Genomic DNA, 20479 nt, shown 5'->3' on the forward strand with positions numbered 1-20479 from the left:
TTGGTCTTTTATACTATCCAGAACATGCAAAATATACCGATATCTTTTTTCTCTTTTATACATACATATATACACAAACACAATAAAACTAAAACACATAACTATGCTATATTTTCATATATACTTTATTATAGCTATCTCTATCTTTAAGAAATAGTTACAAAAAAACATATACGAAACATAGTTCAAACTATGTAATGCTTTCATGTTTACATTATTATATCTATCTCTTTTTTAAATAAGTAAATAGTTACAAAAAAAATGTACCCATGACCCTATATAAGACAACATTTTTAAAGAAAACTCAGTTTATATTTTTTAAATTAAAATGAGGAAGTTCCTTTGTGAGTTGTGTCCAGAAACAAAATCGTTTACTAGACGCATAGGCCTCAAAAATCATATCTTAAAGTTACATAACTTTAATTATCAAAAATCAAGAACGTCATATTATTGCTGTTATTTCTGTCCAAAAGTACAAACATTCTGGTTGCGATATGATTATAACGCTCATCTCCTGTTGAAGCACGATGCAGTCTTAAAAAGCATTCGCAAGGCACAAGAAAATTATCAAATAAAGAAAAAACAATTTTAACAACTGCATTTTTGTAAAAGGTTTTTTATTTATTATAATTTTTTTCAACATGGAAATTACAATCCCAGATCAAATAAAACGTCTAGTAGGTTGTGATCTTCGTCGTCATCCATCATTTTTAAATATTCGTTCGAGGGGTTGGACTCGATGATCTGATCAAAGATGTGATCATCATCTGGAAACGTATTGCCTTGAGAGTTTGAGAAAGCTTCGTCCAATTCAAATCTCTGTCCACATTGAAATTGATCATCGTCTTCATCGTCTTCATCGTCCCGTATTAGTTGATTCAAAACTTCTTCAGTGGTCCTCCCCAATGGAAAATCGCTCCACTCAAGGGAGCCATAGTCAGCTCCAATAGGCTCCGTTTGGGTTGACACTGTAGCAGGCGCAAACACGCCTCGTAGGACCAGCTCAACCGCATCCTGAGAGTCGGAAGCATCCAGAGGCTCCTGATCTGTGTTTTCAATAATAATTACATCCGAGTCTTGGGTAGGGGGTACTTCCACCTCGTCCTCGGAGTCAATGAATTGCACAGTTACATCCATTGGTATGCAGTACTGAGGCATTTGAAGAACTGATCCTGAGCAATTTTAGTGGTGTCATTTTTATAGTCTAGAATGTTCACTTAACAGTTTGACATATACAGGGAGTGCATACAGGTATGTTTTACTCCTAGAACCAATCCGATTGGTTCTTGAATATAGAAACCCGCCCAGACACCTGTCTAATGGATATCAGAGGTCAAATCAATATAAGGATATAACAAGTTATCGGGTGGGGAACGTGGTGTAGGAGGGTTCAGGTTGTAGGTTAATATTGATGGTGTATCAACCTTGTCCTTAGGTTAGGGTCAACATTTGCTTAAGATGTTGCATTGCAACCATGGACATTTCCCAAAGCCTTAAGCTGAAAGTAGCTGGAATATACAGGAGCGGGTTTTTAACGGTTTTATAATCAGTTGAATTTTTTCCAAATGCATTCACATACAAATTTCATAATCAGTGTACATGATATCCGATGGAACTCACTCGTTTTATTTGGTTTCTAAATATTCTCGCCAAATGTTCGGGCCGATCCTTATCGTTTGAGAAAATGTACGAGCAAGTGAACCCGCATACCCACGAACCCTAATCTCAACCCCAACCCTCTTGTGCGTCCTGATGACTGCTTGTGCGCGAAGGTGTGAAAGTAAGAAAGGGTACGAGAAAGTGAACCCGCATACCCACGAGCTCTAATCTCAACCCCCACCCACTTGTGTGTCCTCACGACTGCTTGTGCGCGAAGGTGTGAAATTATAATTTTGATAGTTTTGATCAAAAAGAGTAATTTTTAATTAAGAGTCGTGACAAGTATACCATTGGAAAGGTCTTGAAAAATGCTTTCGAATGATACCAAACTTTTTTTTTTTTTTTTTCCTTTGGTGAGGGGTGCATATAATTTTTTCGGTTTTCCTCTGTTTTTGGTGTAGTAGTGGGGACTTACGGGAGCAGCGAATCCGGCTTATCCTAGACAAGCACCACGGGCTTAGGGTGTCTTAGCTAACCGCCGCACTCGACGACCGCCGCACCCGACGACCGCCGCTCCCAACCGCCGGTTAAGTAAGTCCCCACTACTACACCAAAAACAGAGGAAAACCGAAAAAATTATATGCACCCCTCACCAAAAAAAAAAAAAAAAAAAAAGTTTGGTATCATTCGAAAGCATTTTTCAAGACCTTTCCAATGGTATACTTGTCACGACTCTTAATTAAAAATTACTCTTTTTGATCAAAACTATCAAAATTATAATTTCACACCTTCGCGCACAAGCAGTCGTGAGGACACACAAGTGGGTGGGGGTTGAGATTAGAGCTCGTGGGTATGCGGGTTCACTTTCTCGTACCCTTTCTTACTTTCACACCTTCGCGCACAAGCAGTCATCAGGACGCACAAGAGGGTTGGGGTTGAGATTAGGGTTCGTGGGTATGCGGGTTCACTTGCTCGTACATTTTCTCAAACGATAAGGATCGGCCCGAACATTTGGCGAGAATATTTAGAAATCAAATAAAACGAGTGAGTTTCATCGGATATCATGTACACTGATTATGAAATTTGTATGTGAATGCATTTGGAAAAAATTCAACGGATTATAAAACCGTTAAAAACCCGCTCCTGTATATTCCAGCTACTAAAGGGTGAAATCTAATGAAGATTACATTTTGGAATTAGTTATGAATTAAACTTCGATAATTGATTCTACAATAAACATTATGAAACGAGATGAAGCTGGTATCAATAAAAGGATAAAAATAATGACTCAGCAAATGGAGGATATAGCTTATGCTCGTCTAGATTCTTTTAAGGCCTCTCAATGGTATATTGCGTTGACAAATCTATTATCCATATTGGCAGCAAGTCTTCAGAGAGTTCAGACAGAAATTTCACATGTTCTGACAAATGTGCATCCTAATGAAATAAGTCCACTTCTCGTTCCTCCCAAGCAACTTCGACAACATTTGGATAAACTAAAAATTCACATGCCTCAAGGAAAATTGCTCCCTCTCGTAAACGACGATGTACTTCAACTTTATAAGTTGATGAAGGCAGAAGCAAAGGTGGTAAAGGATTATGTAATCTTTAAATTAACACTGCCGTTAGTATCAACATAGTTATTTGAAATATATAGCTTGGTTCCAATACCGGTAATCATCAACAATGAAATGATTTCCCTTGATATTGAATATCCAATTATAGCTGTGAATCAACATCAAGATCAATTCATTACTATGTCGTCAAATGAATTTGAACTTTGTAACATACTTAATGGCGAAGAGTATATTTTCTCAGATAAGCAATCCATGTTCTCCATTGACAATCATTGTGAGTTTCAATTATTTAATAACAAATCCTCGTCATTGTGCCAAACAAAGGGTTCAACGAAATCATTCTCGTGGCAAAAATTGAGAACAAAAATCAATGGATATTTTCAACTAAAACACCGATGGAGTTATCAGCAGTATGTGATGATCAATTATCAACCATTACAATTGATAATATTGGAATTTTATCCTTGGATCCGAAGTGCACTTTAAAAAATCCTGTTCTGAGTACTATTGGCCATTAGGTAACCTCTACTGAAAAATTGAAATTATCGTATGCTCGATTTGGTAGTCTAAATTAATCTTTAACACCGCTTGCTAAAGTTTCGCAAGCAAATAATTCATTAAAGATAAGTTATAATGAATTAAATGAGCTCAGCAAAGAACTGATTCCAAGAATAAAAATAAAAATGCCAAACGAGATCGTCGTACTACAATACCACCACATAAGTGCCAATATCGCCCTAATTTTATCACTTGGGTTGATAATATTTTATGTATGGAAACGTCTCCAAAAGGGGTCGTCTCAACCAACCTCGTCATCGTCAAAGGACATCGACTTGCCAGCGAGGTCAATGCTAATCAACACCCCAAGAAGACATTACCAGACGACCGAATCCGACGCCTTTGAGATCAATATTGGATGATGTTGAACACCTGTTCAACGGCCGGGAGTATGTTAGCACACCACTTCAGTCGACGCGTACAGGCAGCGCTAGCTCTGCCTGCTTTACCTTCAAAACCCGGATTCTATTTTTACTAACTCTAGCCTATAAATTCCCTGTGTGGGAGACAAATATGTTGACTTTGTATATCTTAAAACCTAAGCAATGCAATGTATTTTAACTAACAACCCCATTCCACTTCTGTGCAATGGTGGCCCCCTTGACTCTGAAATCGTGTATATAAACCCGACCTTAGCCCTAATAAAATCAGTACTCAAGTAATCCTTGTGTATTCAATTACTCTGCATTCTACGAGTGAGCATCGCTGTGTCTTTGGCCCTCATATGCATGATTTTCTCCAAGTTGAACCAATTCAAGTGTTGGTTTAGCGTCCTACTGTCACTAGATTATGTTCTAGGGGCAACCACATATATAAATAATAAAAACTCAATAAAACTACAACAAAATTTTTTTTTTAATTTTTTGTATTCTATATGAAAATTGCCTATTGTACTTCGCCAAATTAAACTTTACCTGGAAAGCAAAAAAGTTTTTATTATATTTAGTGTTTTTGCTGTCTATTTGCCACATGGTGTGGCAACATCTTTATTAAATTTGTAATAGCAGGTCGTCAAAGTGCGCAGAAACTTCTGGAAAAATATTTTGCAAAGTTGTGAAATTCATAATTGTATACACATGAATCTGCGCAGTAAGAAAAAGTTGGGATTTGAAATGAGCGAAATGGCTGGAACATCTACTCCGACGCCAAAGAGTCAACCAGAATCAGAAGCAGAAATGGATTCCGACAAGGATAAATCAATCATGGACTTATAAGAGAAGGTCCCCGAAAATGATATCTTTCGGAATATGATAGACATGATGAAAAGCATAAAAGATGCTCAATCAGAATTAACTGCACGAGTTAGAACCCTGAGTGATGTTCAGGCAAAGCAAGTCCTACTTATCTGCTGTAGAAATGTTTTGCTCAGCAAAAAGATTGGAACAAACTCGTTAGTAAAGCAGGCGAAATTGGAGGCGCACACGTTCTTGGCGCTATTGAAGGCGCAGCTGATCTTGGCGCTCATGGAGTCGCAGGCAATTCTGGCTCGCATGGAGGCGCATACGTTCATGGCGCTGATCTTAACGCTCATGGGTCGCAGGCAATCTTGGCGCTATTGGAGGCGCAGCTGATCTTGGTGCTCATGGAGTCGCAGGCAATCGTGGCTCGCAGGGAGGCGCATACGTTCTTGGCGCTACTGTAGGCGCAGCTGATCTTGGCGCTCATGGTGTCGCAGGCAATCCTGGCTCGCATAGAGGCGCAGCTAATCTAGGCGCTACTGGAGGCGCATACGTTCTTGGCGCTATTGGAGGCGCAGCTGATCCCGAAGTATATATCCAAGAAAACTTATAGATTTACCAGAATTTAATGGCAGTTCCAGAATCGTGGCCTGTATTTTCAACCATGTTTTGGGAATTACTTATGGAAGGCCAGAAATGTTAATAAATAGTAAAATGAACATGGTTAACCAAATATCCCCGGTTACAGAAAATAATTTAGAAAAGTTGGTCGTATTCGCTTCTAAGTAGACAACTTGGTTATATTTTTGAAATCAGCAAATGCAACTCAGCATTTACAGAATCCTTCTCTGATAGAGAGCTTAGTAGGTAAGATACCACTCAGTAATCGAGTTCAATGGATTGAATATTCATCGCCAATTCAGCAATATCCTAATTTAGACCAGTTCAGCAATTGGCTGAGCACTATGGCAAGAAGCACTGCAAGGGCAACCATTGCAGCTCCACTTAATATTAAACAGACGAAGAATGACAAAGGCTTATAGAAATCTATTTTACATTCTTCGAATAAAGCACCTTAAGGGTACAAGAAGAAATGTTATCAATGTCAGGGCGAACATTATGGGTATAACTGTGATAAATATTTGAAGGCTGATATAGCCGAAAAATGGACAATTATAAAAACTCTTTGCCTCTGTTGTGGTTGTCTTCGACGCGAACACACTCTGTAAGTACAAACGAGAGTAAAAGAAAAATGGATGCAAGAAAAGCCACCATACTTTTTAACATTCAAAAGATTCTTAAAAGGAAGAGCTACGATTAACACGATCAAGCCAGCTTCACGACACTTATTGTTTAAGGTATTGGCAGTTGAGATTATGGGGACAAACAATAAGATCATACAGACTTACGCGTTCTTTGACGAAGGTACGTCCGCTTCATTAATAAACGAGAAACTAGCAGAACGTCTGGGTGAACCAAAGAGATAAATTGACTTTGAACTAGATAGAAAACCATGCTAAAGAATTTTTGTCCATGGAATGCAATCTTCGCATAAGATCAACTGGAGCTGATAAGAAATGGCTGCGTATCTATAGAAACACAGTTCCCACTTTGGATCTACCTTTGCAGTCGGTAGATGCCGAGAAGCTCACGAAAAAGTATAATATGTTAAGATTTTAGTTGAATTTAATAACTGTCACTTATTAGCAAACATTAAAAGTGTATACTTAGATACAAATCTAGTTACAGCTAAAACACCGTTAGGCTAACTTATTTATGGTTCCACCGATGACCCAGACAAAGGATCATAGCGAAACACGCCTATTTCAAAGAAGACAACCCTGAACAGGAAATACATGACATGATATCAGATTACTTCACTACAGAAAATTTTGGTGTTAAGATTGGTGTAAAGATTCCAATTAAGCCTTTAGAATCTGCAAGTATATCTAGAACCAGGGATATATTAAAGAACACATCTTAAAGACTAGATGGATGCTAGGAAATTGGTCTTCTTTGGAAAGAAGATGTGATTAAATGCCCGGACAGCTACAAAATGGCTTTTCAGAGGCTACAGGGCGTGCCAAATGCACGGACTCGGGAAAATGGAGGAATATGATAAAGCCATTATGGATTTTATACATAAAGGATACGCGGTAAATATGTCTGATCGTGAAGCCGCTCTTGTTGGACCACGAACATGGTACTTACCTCACTTCGGTGTCGTAAACATAAACAAGCCCAAAAAGATGAGATTAGTATTTGACGCGGCGGCTATGATCAACGGTATTTCTCTAAATACCATGCTTTTAAAGGGACCTGATGAAAACCCACCATTACCGACGATTCTTTTTAAATTCAGGCAAGGACAAATGTTCTTGCAAGTTCGTAGAGAAGATCAAGATTCGTCGAGGTTTCTTTGGGGACATGGTAATCGAAATGCTCAGGTCGACACATACAAGATGACTGACCTTATATTTGAAGCAGCATGCTCGCCCTGTTGTGCTTAATACACAAAGAACATTAACGCACAAAATGCCGAAAGTAACAGGGAAGAGGTAACCGAAGCCATTCCAACAAAGCATTGTGTGGACGACTTTGTAGCCAGTTTCAAATCTGAAGAATAAGCATTTCAGATCAATCAGGAAGTTAAACGTTAATTTGGGAAAGTTTGAGCTCAGAGGCTTTATTTCCAATTCCAAATTTATACAACAATCGCTTAATGTCTCAAGGAACACTGATTTGGCGGAACCAACAGTTCGAATTTACAGCAAATCAACGGATAAGATTTTAGGAATAAGTTGGAATAGTCAGTCTGATAAGTTTGTATTCGATCTCAAGCTTAACCGTGTCGACAAGGAAATCGTAAGTGGAATGAAGTGCCCTAATAAATGCCAACTGCTAAGTCTAGTTTTGTCCTTTGGAATGTTAGCAGACCTAATGATACACGGTAAAATCTTGATCCAAGATGTTTGGAGATCTGGGATGCACTGGAATGACATGTTACCGGAAAATTTATTTTGCAAATTTAAGCTTTGGGTACTTCAGTTAGAGCAAGCAAAACAATTTCAACTTAATAGATGCTATCTGCCAGAATTTTTGTCCGTCAAAGATAATATCGAATTGCACATTTTCGTGGATGCGAGCGAACATGCCTTTGCAGTTGTAGCATATTGACGCGTATCTTGTGGTGGAGGTGTTAAACTAGTCTTTATTGCCGGAAAGACCAGGTGCGCTTCGTTAAAATTGTTATCTATTCACAGACTTGAGCTGCAAGCAGCGGTGTTGGGTACGCGTCTAATGAAAACTATTTTAGAAAGTAATGATGTTAACCTAAAAAGGATAACGCTTTGGTCAGAACAGTCATTTCTTGGATTCGATCAGATCATCGACAGTTTACGCCTTTCGTTGCCCATCGGTTAAGCGAGATTTTGGAAACCGACATCAGAAAGTGACTGGCGCTGGGTTCGAACGCATTTAAACACAGCATTGATAGCGAATGGATAGGCGGTCCAGAGTTTTTGCTCTCGAAGAAGATTCTTGGCCAATAATAGACTTCACATTTTCATCAGATGACAGCATTGAAAGGCGTAAAACTACCATGAACGTTCATACCACACATTTTTTGGATATCAGCTGATTCTCAAGCTATCTTCGATTAAAGCGCATGATGGGATGGTCATTGAGATTCGTAAAAAATTATCAGAATCAGAGCCAAGGCAAAGAAAAAGGAGAGTTATGCCTTGCTTAAGTTAAGTTGTGCAAAGTAGTGCAAAATCAAGTATTCGCAGAAGAGGTTGCAGAGTTACAAAATTCTGAATCTGTGGCTAAGGGTAGTTCCATTTACACCCTTTCCCCAAGGCTGAATGCTTATGGCGTTTTAGTAGTTGCGGGAGATCGGATCGGATCGCCATAAACATTCCAGTAACTCAACGACAGCCAATAACATTGCCTTCCCGACATAGCTTCACCGAACTAATTGTGAATGGTATGATGAGACTTACCATCATCAAAATGATGAGACCATTGTAAACGAAATAAGACGTAAGTTCTGGATCACAAACCTACGAAAAGCGGTCGTTCGTAATGCCAAGCCAATCACTCCTTGGATGGGTCAATTGCCCAAAGAGAGAGTTACACCCTTCTCATTTGTAGGACTAGACTACTTTGGTCCTGTTATGGTTACCATCGGAATGCGGCAAGACAAAAGATGGGTTGCACTCTTTACGTGTCTGACAATCAGAGCCATGCATTTGGAACTGACTGCCGATTTATCAGCATACGCTTGCATTTTATGAATACGGAATGTCGTTAACAAAAGAGGTGTTCCTATAACTATACGATCGGACATGGGAACTAATTTCGTTGGAGCAGATAATGAGCTTAAAAAGATTGAGGACCTCTTTGACTGGGCTTACATTAAAAAGGAAATGTCAAATAAACCAATCGATTGGCAGTTCAATTGCCCTTCAAATCCCAGTTCAGCTGGATGCTGGAAACGCTTGGTAAGGTCTACTAAATGAGTCTTGAGCGTAACGCTCAAGGAGAAAGCGCCTCACGTCGAAACCCTAAGGAGTTTGCTAATTGAGGCTGAAAATATAGTAAATAGCCGTCCTTTGACTCATCTACCCATTAACATAGATGATCCGGAGCCTTTAACGCCCAATCATTTTTTGATTGTGACAACCAATTCAACTAAACTCCAGGAGATGTTAACAGCTTCTGGATTAAAGAATATCTGCCGACCTTGACTAGACGAACCAAATGGCCGATCGCCGTTGGCGATATAGTAATCATTTGCGAGGTTAATCAGCCCAGCGGATGTTGGAAAAAAGGAATTATAATAAGCACGATTCTAGCTATGGATGGTTACATTAGATTGGCAGAAGTCGAGACGTCTTCAAAGTATCCAGTATCAAAGCTAGCAATATTGGATGTGCTAGGTGGGGTTTTACCTAGTCGGTTTACGGTGAGTGGGATGTTGCTGGTTCGTTAGAATTCAAATTTATTGCCGAGCCTCATCTCCAGCTTATTAGCCCACTATCGATATTTCTTAAGCAATGAATCCCGAGATCGCGTCGCCCATCACAAGAAAGCAGTACATGTGAGATTGGCGGCAAGACAACACAATTTAATAAATTTTTTTTATTTTTTGAATTCTATATGAAAATAGCTTTTTGTCCTACGCCAAATTAAACTTTAGTGTTAGTGTTGTTGTTGTCTATTTGCCACATGGTGTGGAAACACCGACTAGTGTTGAATAAATCGCTGGTCATCAGGTGTTGATGAAGCTGCACGGTCTTAGCACTTAGTGTTGGCAATGTAGTTTGACAAATGGCGCCACTTACATCCCAATTGTTTGGGGTTGGAATATTTAGTTTGAAAACGGTGAGCTCGCTTATTTCGTTCTTTCTTGTTTTTAATAATTTCGGATTAATTCTGCTTGATGCATTTTATTCAAAAAGATGCCGAATGGCCGAACATGGGGAGTGCCTGCTTTGAGTACCAAGCACTTCATAAGTTCACCCTTGCAACAATCATTTGAGGTAAGCGAGATAATTGAAGTAAGACGAAAGACGAAAAGAAGACAATGAACTGATGAAGACGTCGATGCATTTAAAGCGAAAGCAAAGCAGACGAGCAAACCCGTTGGCTTGGTTTGTTAAAACCAAAAAAAAAAAACAACTTCGGCAAGCAAGTTTGGTGGTAGAAGAGCATTATTGTCGAAAGGGTGCCGTCAAGGTTAAGTGCTATGCCAACCATAAACAATACAACAACAATATTGTTACAACAATAATATTGTTATTGTTACTCATTGATATATATTACGCGCAAAGTCTTACTTTCATAGCTTGTATTGACGCTTACTCAAAAATTTTAGTAGTAAAAGAAATCCAAAATAAATTAAATATCGAAATCAATGTAATGGAACTCTTTCAACAATTTCCACAAGCCAGAGTAATAATGACCGATTATGAAACGAGCTTTACCTCGGTCCAATTTCAATCTTTTGCACAAAGGTGCGGCTTAACTTAACAATACGCAGACCCAAGGCACAGTATCTCAAACGGACAAGTTGAAAGGGCCCATTCTTCATTAACAGAATTAACTCGATGCATTCCAGAAGAATTTAATTTAACCGAATTTTCCGAAATAGTAATAAGAGACGCTTATAATCAGAGCATTCATTCTACAACGAACCAAAAACCTTTTGACGTACTACAGTTCATATCAAAATTATAAGACAGTTATATTATTTTAGATATTTTATATAATATCAAAGCAAATGGCGGAAAACTAGTCTGAAATTGTTAAAAGATAAATTAGACATGTGTTTAAGTTGGTTTTAGTTTATTATTTTACCGTTTATACATTTTGTTTAACAGAAATGAAAAAAATCTAATTTTTAACCTTATCATTATTATAAGACACTTTGGTTTTTTTTTGGTTATGATGTAGGAAATAAGAAACTATAAATATAAATATATATGTACTATATGAAAACAACATTCTAATAGTTTATGGCAGAACCCTGACAAATACCATCATAAAAGATTGGGTTTTTCATTGAATTTATGAGGTTTTTCAAATAAACTTAGCTCAAGTTGGATCCATTCAGACAAAATAACTGTTTTAAGGTCCTGAACTCGCTCATACTTGGCATTATCTTTACAAATTCGCCTTGCTAGTACTGCCCAAATGTTTTCTATAGGGTTCAGATCCGAAGAGCACGCTGTCCAGTCCAAAACTTCGATAGAACAATCTCGCGAAAACTGTGTGGTTGGACGGCTCGTATGGATTCGGGCATTGTTCTGCATAAATATATGCGGTTTTTCACGATTTTTCCATCAAATATGGAAGCAGGCTATTGTTTATTAGCCGAATGTACTCACTGCTGTACATCCTGGAGCTTGTGAAGTGTAAATTAAGAGTTCCAAGCTTATTAAAAGCGCCCCAAACCATGACTGATCCGCCCCCGAAATTTCTCCTTGAAAAATTAAGGAGCTCCTTCCTTAAATCTCGCCACTAACGTCAAAATCCATCTGGTCCATGGAGATTAAATTTTTTTCATCCAAAAAAACTACCTTTTTTGATATATGTTAAATTGAATTTACTGAGTCCCAGTTAGTATCTTAATTGCGTCTAGCAAAACTAGTGCGAGCCATTTTATGACGCTTAGTAGATTGAGGTGTTTGTTATTAATACCTCTGACAATATGTCCCGAGATTTTTAGAGTCCTTCAGACAGCCATTTGATTGAGTTTTCGACGGCTGAGAGCAGCTAGCTGGGAGCACGCGTTAGAATACTGGCTTTATGTAATATACGACGAAAAAAATTGACACGGTTACGGCAACTCCACTTTTTGCAATGTGTCTTATAATTGTGTTAAGGGAGAAACTAGGATAATTTCGTTATCTTCGTTGGAAATGTAACGGTTCCCTTCCAAGTTAGGCCAAAAGTAACGGTACGTTATCGACAAGGACTGCATTCACTTTCGTCATAAATTTTTGTTAAGCCTCTAGTTTAAGGAATCAACAATTTTTCAGGATTTCAATAAGCATTTTGCAGATGTCTTATAATTGTGATATGCACTGTAAATAGATAATAGAGCACGATAACATTCCTCAAATTTAAAAAAAATACACAAGAGAAAATGTTGGAAACACATAATGAAAACAAAAAAGAAAAGGTATATCATGTGGGACTGGTAGTTCATAAAAAGAAATACGGGGAAATAAATAAACTTAAAACTAGATATAAAAAACAAATAGTTAAAGAAAATTTACCTAACAAAATAATAATCAATAATAGAAATAGAATTATTCTCAAAGATAATATAAAATTATATATATTTACCTTTTCCAGAAAATGTTGTATCAGGTGCTCATACTAATCCTTATTTTTATTAACAAAATCAGAAATAATTGACTGTGCAAGTCACGAGTATATTTTATTCAAGGAGAATAAAGACTTAAGTTTTTATAAAGAAATAGTAAAGTTGGAATCAAACAATATAAAAAGGGATCACAATGGAAAATTAAAATCAATGAATTAATTAAAAATCATTAAAATCAATTTATTATCAATTCCAAATTGTTCCAAGAAATAGAGTCTCTGATGATTTTAAAAATGTTTTTCTTGATCAAGTTTTACCACCGCTTACGATTATTAAGAATTGGTCTGAAAAATTTAATATCACACAAGCAAAAATTTACGTTTTTAATACCAACATTTTAAACAATAATGACATCAAGGAAATTTTAATACACGAACAAAAAACAGTAATTATCGCTGACTTAATAAAGAACTTTTAACAAATTATATAAAATACCAAATTATAAAAAACAGATGCGAAATATATCACGCCAGAGTGATTTCTCAAATCGATGGGAAACTAGTATTAAGCAATCAAGTCACAAAATGCGCAAATATTTTTTGTGAAATGTCGTTTATGATTATGATTATGATTATGATTATGATTATGATTATGATTATGATTATGATTATGATTATGATTATGATTATGATTATGATTATGATTATGATTATGATTATGATTATGATTATGATTATGATTATGATTATGATTATGATTATGATTATGATTATGATTATGATTATGATTATGATTATGATTATGATTATGATTATGATTATGATTATGATTATGATTATGATTATGATTATGATTATGATTATGATTATGATTATGATTATGATTATGATTATGATTATGATTATGATTATGATTATGATTATGATTATGATTATGATTATGATTATGATTATGATTATGATTATGATTATGATTATGATTATGATTATGATTATGATTATGATTATGATTATGATTATGATTATGATTATGATTATGATTATGATTATGATTATGATTATGATTATGATTATGATTATGATTATGATTATGATTATGATTATGATTATGATTATGATTATGATTATGATTATGATTATGATTATGATTATGATTATGATTATGATTATGATTATGATTATGATTATGATTATGATTATGATTATGATTATGATTATGATTATGATTATGATTATGATTATGATTATGATTATGATTATGATTATGATTATGATTATGATTATGATTATGATTATGATTATGATTATGATTATGATTATGATTATGATTATGATTATGATTATGATTATGATTATGATTATGATTATGATTATGATTATGATTATGATTATGATTATGATTATGATTATAATTATAATTATGATTATGATTATGATTATGATTATGATTATGATTATGATTATGATTATGATTATGATTATGATTATGATTATGATTATGATTATGATTATGATTATGATTATGATTATGATTATGATTATGATTATGATTATGATTATGATTATGATTATGATTATGATTATGATTATGATTATGATTATGATTATGATTATGATTATGATTATGATTATGATTATGATTATGATTATGATTATGATTATGATTATGATTATGATTATGATTATGATTATGATTATGATTATGATTATGATTATGATTATGATTATGATTATGATTATGATTATGATTATGATTATGATTATGATTATGATTATGATTATGATTATGATTATGATTATGATTATGATTATGATTATGATTATGATTATAATTATGATTATAATTATGATTATGATTATGATTATGATTATGATTATGATTATGATTATGATTATGATTATGATTATGATTATGATTATGATTATGATTATGATTATGATTATGATTATGATTATGATTATGATTATGATTATGATTATGATTATGATTATGATTATGATTATGATTATGATTATGATTATGATTATGATTATGATTATGATTATGATTATGATTATGATTATGATTATGATTATGATTATGATTATGATTATGATTATGATTATGATTATGATTATGATTATGATTATGATTATGATTATGATTATGATTATGATTATGATTATGATTATGATTATGATTATGATTATGATTATGATTATGATTATGATTATGATTATGATTATGATTATGATTATGATTATGATTATGATTATGATTATGATTATGATTATGATTATGATTATGATTATGATTATGATTATGATTATGATTATGATTATGATTATGATTATGATTATAATATTATGATTATGATTATGATTATGATTATGATTATGATTATGATTATGATTATGATTATGATTATGATTATGATTATGATTATGATTATGATTATGATTATGATTATGATTATGATTATGATTATGATTATGATTATGATTATGATTATGATTATGATTATGATTATGATTATGATTATGATTATGATTATGATTATGATTATAGATTATGATTATGATTATGATTATGATTATGATTATGATTATGATTATGATTATGATTATGATTATGATTATGATTATGATTATGATTATGATTATGATTATGATTATGATTATGATTATGATTATGATTATGATTATGATTATGATTATGATTATTATTATTATGATTATGATTATGATTATGATTATGATTATGATTATGATTATGATTATGATTATGATTATGATTATGATTATGATTATGATTATGATTATGATTATGATTATGATTATGATTATGATTATGATTATGATTATGATTATGATTATGATTATGATTATGATTATGATTATGATTATGATTATGATTATGATTATGATTATGATTATGATTATGATTATGATTATGATTATGATTATGATTATGATTATGATTATGATTATGATTATGATTATGATTATGATTATGATTATGATTATGATTATGATTATGATTATGATTATGATTATGATTATGATTATGATTATGATTATGATTATTATGATTATGATTATGATTATGATTATGATTATGATTATGATTATGATTATGATTATGATTATGATTATGATTATGATTATGATTATGATTATGATTATGATTATGATTATGATTATGATTATGATTATGATTATGATTATGATTATGATTATGATTATGATTATGATTATGATTATGATTATGATTATGATTATGATTATGATTATGATTATGATTATAATTATGATTATGATTATGATTATGATTATGATTATGATTATGATTATGATTATGATTATGATTATGATTATGATTATGATTATGATTATGATTATGATTATGATTATGATTATGATTATGATTATGATTATGATTATGATTATGATTATGATTATGATTATGATTATGATTATGATTATGATTATGATTATGATTATGATTATGATTATGATTATGATTATGATTATGATTATGATTATGATTATGATTATGATTATGATTATGATTATGATTATGATTATGATTATGATTATGATTATGATTATGATTATGATTATGATTATGATTATGATTATGATTATGATTATGATTATGATTATGATTATGATTATGATTATGATTATGATTATGATTATGATTATGATTATGATTATGATTATGATTATGATTATGATTATGATTATGATTATGATTATGATTATGATTATGATTATGATTATGATTATGATTATGATTATGATTATGATTATGATTATGATTATGATTATGATTATGATTATGATTATGATTATGATTATGATTATGATTATGATTATGATTATGATTATGATTATGATTATGATTATGATTATTATTATGATTAGGATTAGGATTAGGATTAGGATTAGGATTAGGATTAGGATTAGGATTAGGATTAGGATTAGGATTAGGATTAGGATTAGGATTATTATTATGATTATGATTATGATTATAATTATAATTATGATTATAATTATGATTATAATTATGATTATAATTATGATTATGATTATGATTATGATTATGATTATGATTATGATTATAATTATGATTATAATTATGATTATAATTATGATTATGATTATGATTATAATTATGATTATGATTATGATTATGGTCTGTTCGCTACGAATGTCGTGCGGCTAGCTCAGAAGATGTAAGTGTTCGTCCCACCAAATTTATATATACGTGACCGCCCTGTTGACCAGTGAAAAACGCACAGAAAGATTGGGAGTATAAAATGATCTTTTATTCACCAACTTGACACTCGGCCGGGGTGGTGTATTGATAATGTAGAACTCTGTTCCGCCGTCGTCTCCTTCCCACGTTGAACGTCTCGCTGGATCGTGCTGGCTGCGAAGTGGTGTCTCCCTCGCCGGTTTCGCTTGCGATGTTTTCTGCTGCCCTTGGCTCGGCAGGGTTACAGGGACTAGGGATGCGTCACCGTTCCCAGACTAGGGTGAACGGGCACTGTGCTCTCAAGGAGTACGCCTTTCGCAGCCGCAGCCTCCTGTCCCTTACTCTGTCCCGGCCGGTCGCACCGGACGTCGGCTCAATTTCTACTTGACGGTTCAGGCGTACGCCGGAAGCCGCCAACGCAGTCCCTGAGTCAAACGCCAGGTTCTAGACGAACGCTTCCACCCTACCCTTTCTGCCGCAGGCCTAAGAATTCGAAGTATAGGCTGCTCGCTCGACGCTCGTTGTTCGTCGTCCTGGGCTCCTCGTTGTCCTTGTTCTGCCTCCAATTATCACGACCAGCTCCGCTCCTTGTTGGCGACTCGGTAAGCTGCCGTTCTGGGACTCTAGCGGTGGACCGCTGTGCTCTCAACGCATACGCCTTTCGAGACACCAGCTGAACAAACGCGCGTCCTTCCGGGCTAGTCGCACCAGGACCTTGTACAGTTCCTGCAGGACGATCAGGCATACGCCGGAGTTCGCCAATGCAGTCCTTGTAGGCAGGCAGCTAGTTCTAGACAACTTTCCTTCTGAGCCCACGGTTCTTCGTCGAAGGACTCTAATTGTTCACTTTGTTGGACACGTCTCGACGTAGCGATCTTGTTTCCTTGATGACTCCGCACGGCTTTACTTGCTCCTTCACGTTGTTTCACTGGTTACTTGTTCACTTGATGACTGTTACTTGTTGTCCAAAGTCCGGTGCCGTTCCGTTACTTCCTTCTGCCCACGGCTCTCGCCCCTGCCCTTGTCTGGTGCTGAGTGCACCACTCTCTCTCGCCGCACTACCGTTACTACGGGCGAATTCGCCGCGTAACTGGTAACTGGTAGGCCACTGCTTGCATGCGCTAGCTCTGCTTGCTTTCTAACTTGTGGGGAGTTATTCAACTCCTCACATTATGATTATGATTATGATTATGATTATGGTTTATCCTCTGTCGCTTTGGTCCTGTATATCAAGCGCTACTACTATTGGGCCTTTTAATCGTCTGTCCCTGATTTTTGTTACCGTTGGGTTGAATATTTTGGTCGATGTTTTGAATTGACCTTGAAAACGGTCCACTTTGTTGGTTTTGGGTTGGTTGTCTAAAACGGGATAATAAGGGATCAACGTCCATTGGTTGTGTCGGATCCTGTCTGGGTGGCTGTCTTGGTGGTATTTTATTGAAGTGGGGATTTTTACCGTTTGGGTCAAACTTGTCGAACGTGTGTCTGAAAGAACCATATCGGCTGAGCGGTTTATTTTGTTTCGGAGAATGCCTAAAGCTTGGTAGTGTATGGAACTTCCATAATATTTTTCAAATACTTTACAGGCGGTTTGTGACGAACAACGTTGAGCTGATGGTGTTGCAAACTGTTAGCCCTACACCCGTTTAAATCTGGCTCTAACTCGTCAGCGAATGTCGTGGTGTTCTTGAGAGGCTGCAGCTTACGGGTGCTCTTAAATATCTTTAACAATTAAAATGTATCGCGTGCAAACAGGCAACGAGCCAACATCGGCAAGCCAGCAGAGATAGCATAACAAACAGACAGACAGATAGAAATAGTACTTCTCACATTACACGTCCCTAGGTGTAAAGGGGGTGTTATCAGCCCACCCTACATTGGCCAATGCTTTTCAATAAATTACTGCATCAGGCCCCTTTAAATAATTGATTCTACGACGGCTCTCGGGTCAGCATGGAGTTCAAAATATGATTGTTTACTCAGACATTATAATCATTGTTTATTTACTAAATATAAGAGGGAAAGATATGAACTTCATTTAAAATTAGATATTTTTGTACACAGGTATTGTTTAAACCTAGCATGCATAATCCTTAATAAAACATTAAATTTTCATAACTTCATATATCGTTCGATCTCAATTATAGCAACTAAAGAATAATAAAATATATTTTAATTTAATATTACAAATAAACTCTTTTTTTTCTTCACAGTTTGTTTGATAAGAAATATTATCGTTAGCATTCAGACATTTTATTTAGTATTTATTTACTTTACATTTTAATTAGTATTACTTTACACTCGATCACTTAATTGCGTAATAAAATTTCGGATAACTCTCAAAACCTTTAAATTTGCCGCAGCGTATAAAATTGTCAAACTTGGCTCACCTGAGATATCCCACTGATGAAAGCGCTTCCATATGTTGGTGGTGTTGGCTCATACGTCTGCGCATATTTGCATATACATCTCTTGAATTTTACATGTCTCTACTCTTTGCCTATATTCGCAACTTTTTACTCTATAACTAACGATAAAAACTTTCGAACTTCTTGTTTTCTCCTTATGTTCGACTAATTTTCATTTTTATACCCTTGCAGATGGTATTATAATTTCAGTCAGAAGTTTGCAACGCAGTGAAGGAGACATCTCCGACCCTAAAAGTATATATATTCTTGATCAGCATCACTAGGAGAGTCGATCTAGCCATGTCCGTCTTTCCGTCTGTCCGCCCGTCTGTCCGTCTGACCGTCCGTTTCTACGCAAACTAGTCTCTCAGTTTTAAAGCTATCTGCATGAAATTTTCCCAAAAGTTGTCTTTCTAAAGTTGTAGTATATAAGTCGGAACGAGACGGATCGGTCGACTATAGCATATAGCTCCCATAGGAACAATCGGAAAAATAAATTTAAAAAAAATTATAACTTTGGTGTCTTTTAATTTTTTTGTTAGTTCTTCGAGATATAGTAATGGTTAAATATTTCAGAATTACGGTTTAAATTTCATCAAAATTGGACGACTATGGCATATAGCTCCCATAGGAACAATCGTAAAAAATAAAAAAAAATTATAACTTCGGTGTTTTTTAATTTTTTTTTTAGTTCTTCGAGATATAGCAATGGTTAAATATTTCAGAATTACGTTTTAAATTTCATCAAAATCGGACGACTATAGCATTTGCTCCCATACGAACAATCATAAAAATAAATTTAAAAAAATTATAACTTTGGTGTTTTTAAATATTTTTTTTAGTTCTTCGAGATATAGTAATGGTTAAATATTTCAGAATTACGTTTTAAATTTCATGATAATCGGACGACTTTAGCATTTAGCTCCCATAGGAACAATAGTATAGCTGCCATAGGAACTATCGAATAATTAATCTGCAAATCATCATAGCTTCAATGTTTTTAAACGTACACGCAAGTAAATCATAATTTTAACGTTTTCAAGAGTATTTAGTTTTTGAAATAGCTGCAAGGGTATTTGA

General features: G+C 34.5%; 1 protein-coding gene across 5 annotated transcripts in view; it reads left to right on the forward strand.

Annotated features, from left to right (window-relative positions):
- Window positions 1–20479, forward strand: part of LOC108136797 (myosin-I heavy chain) — a 1412760-nt gene that overhangs the window by 676367 nt on the left and 715914 nt on the right. The gene's annotated exons all lie outside the window — the stretch shown is intronic.

Source organism: Drosophila elegans, unplaced genomic scaffold (assembly GCF_018152505.1).
Source record: "Drosophila elegans isolate 14027-0461.03 unplaced genomic scaffold, ASM1815250v1 contig_767, whole genome shotgun sequence".
In the NCBI taxonomy this organism is placed as follows: domain Eukaryota; kingdom Metazoa; phylum Arthropoda; class Insecta; order Diptera; family Drosophilidae; genus Drosophila; species Drosophila elegans.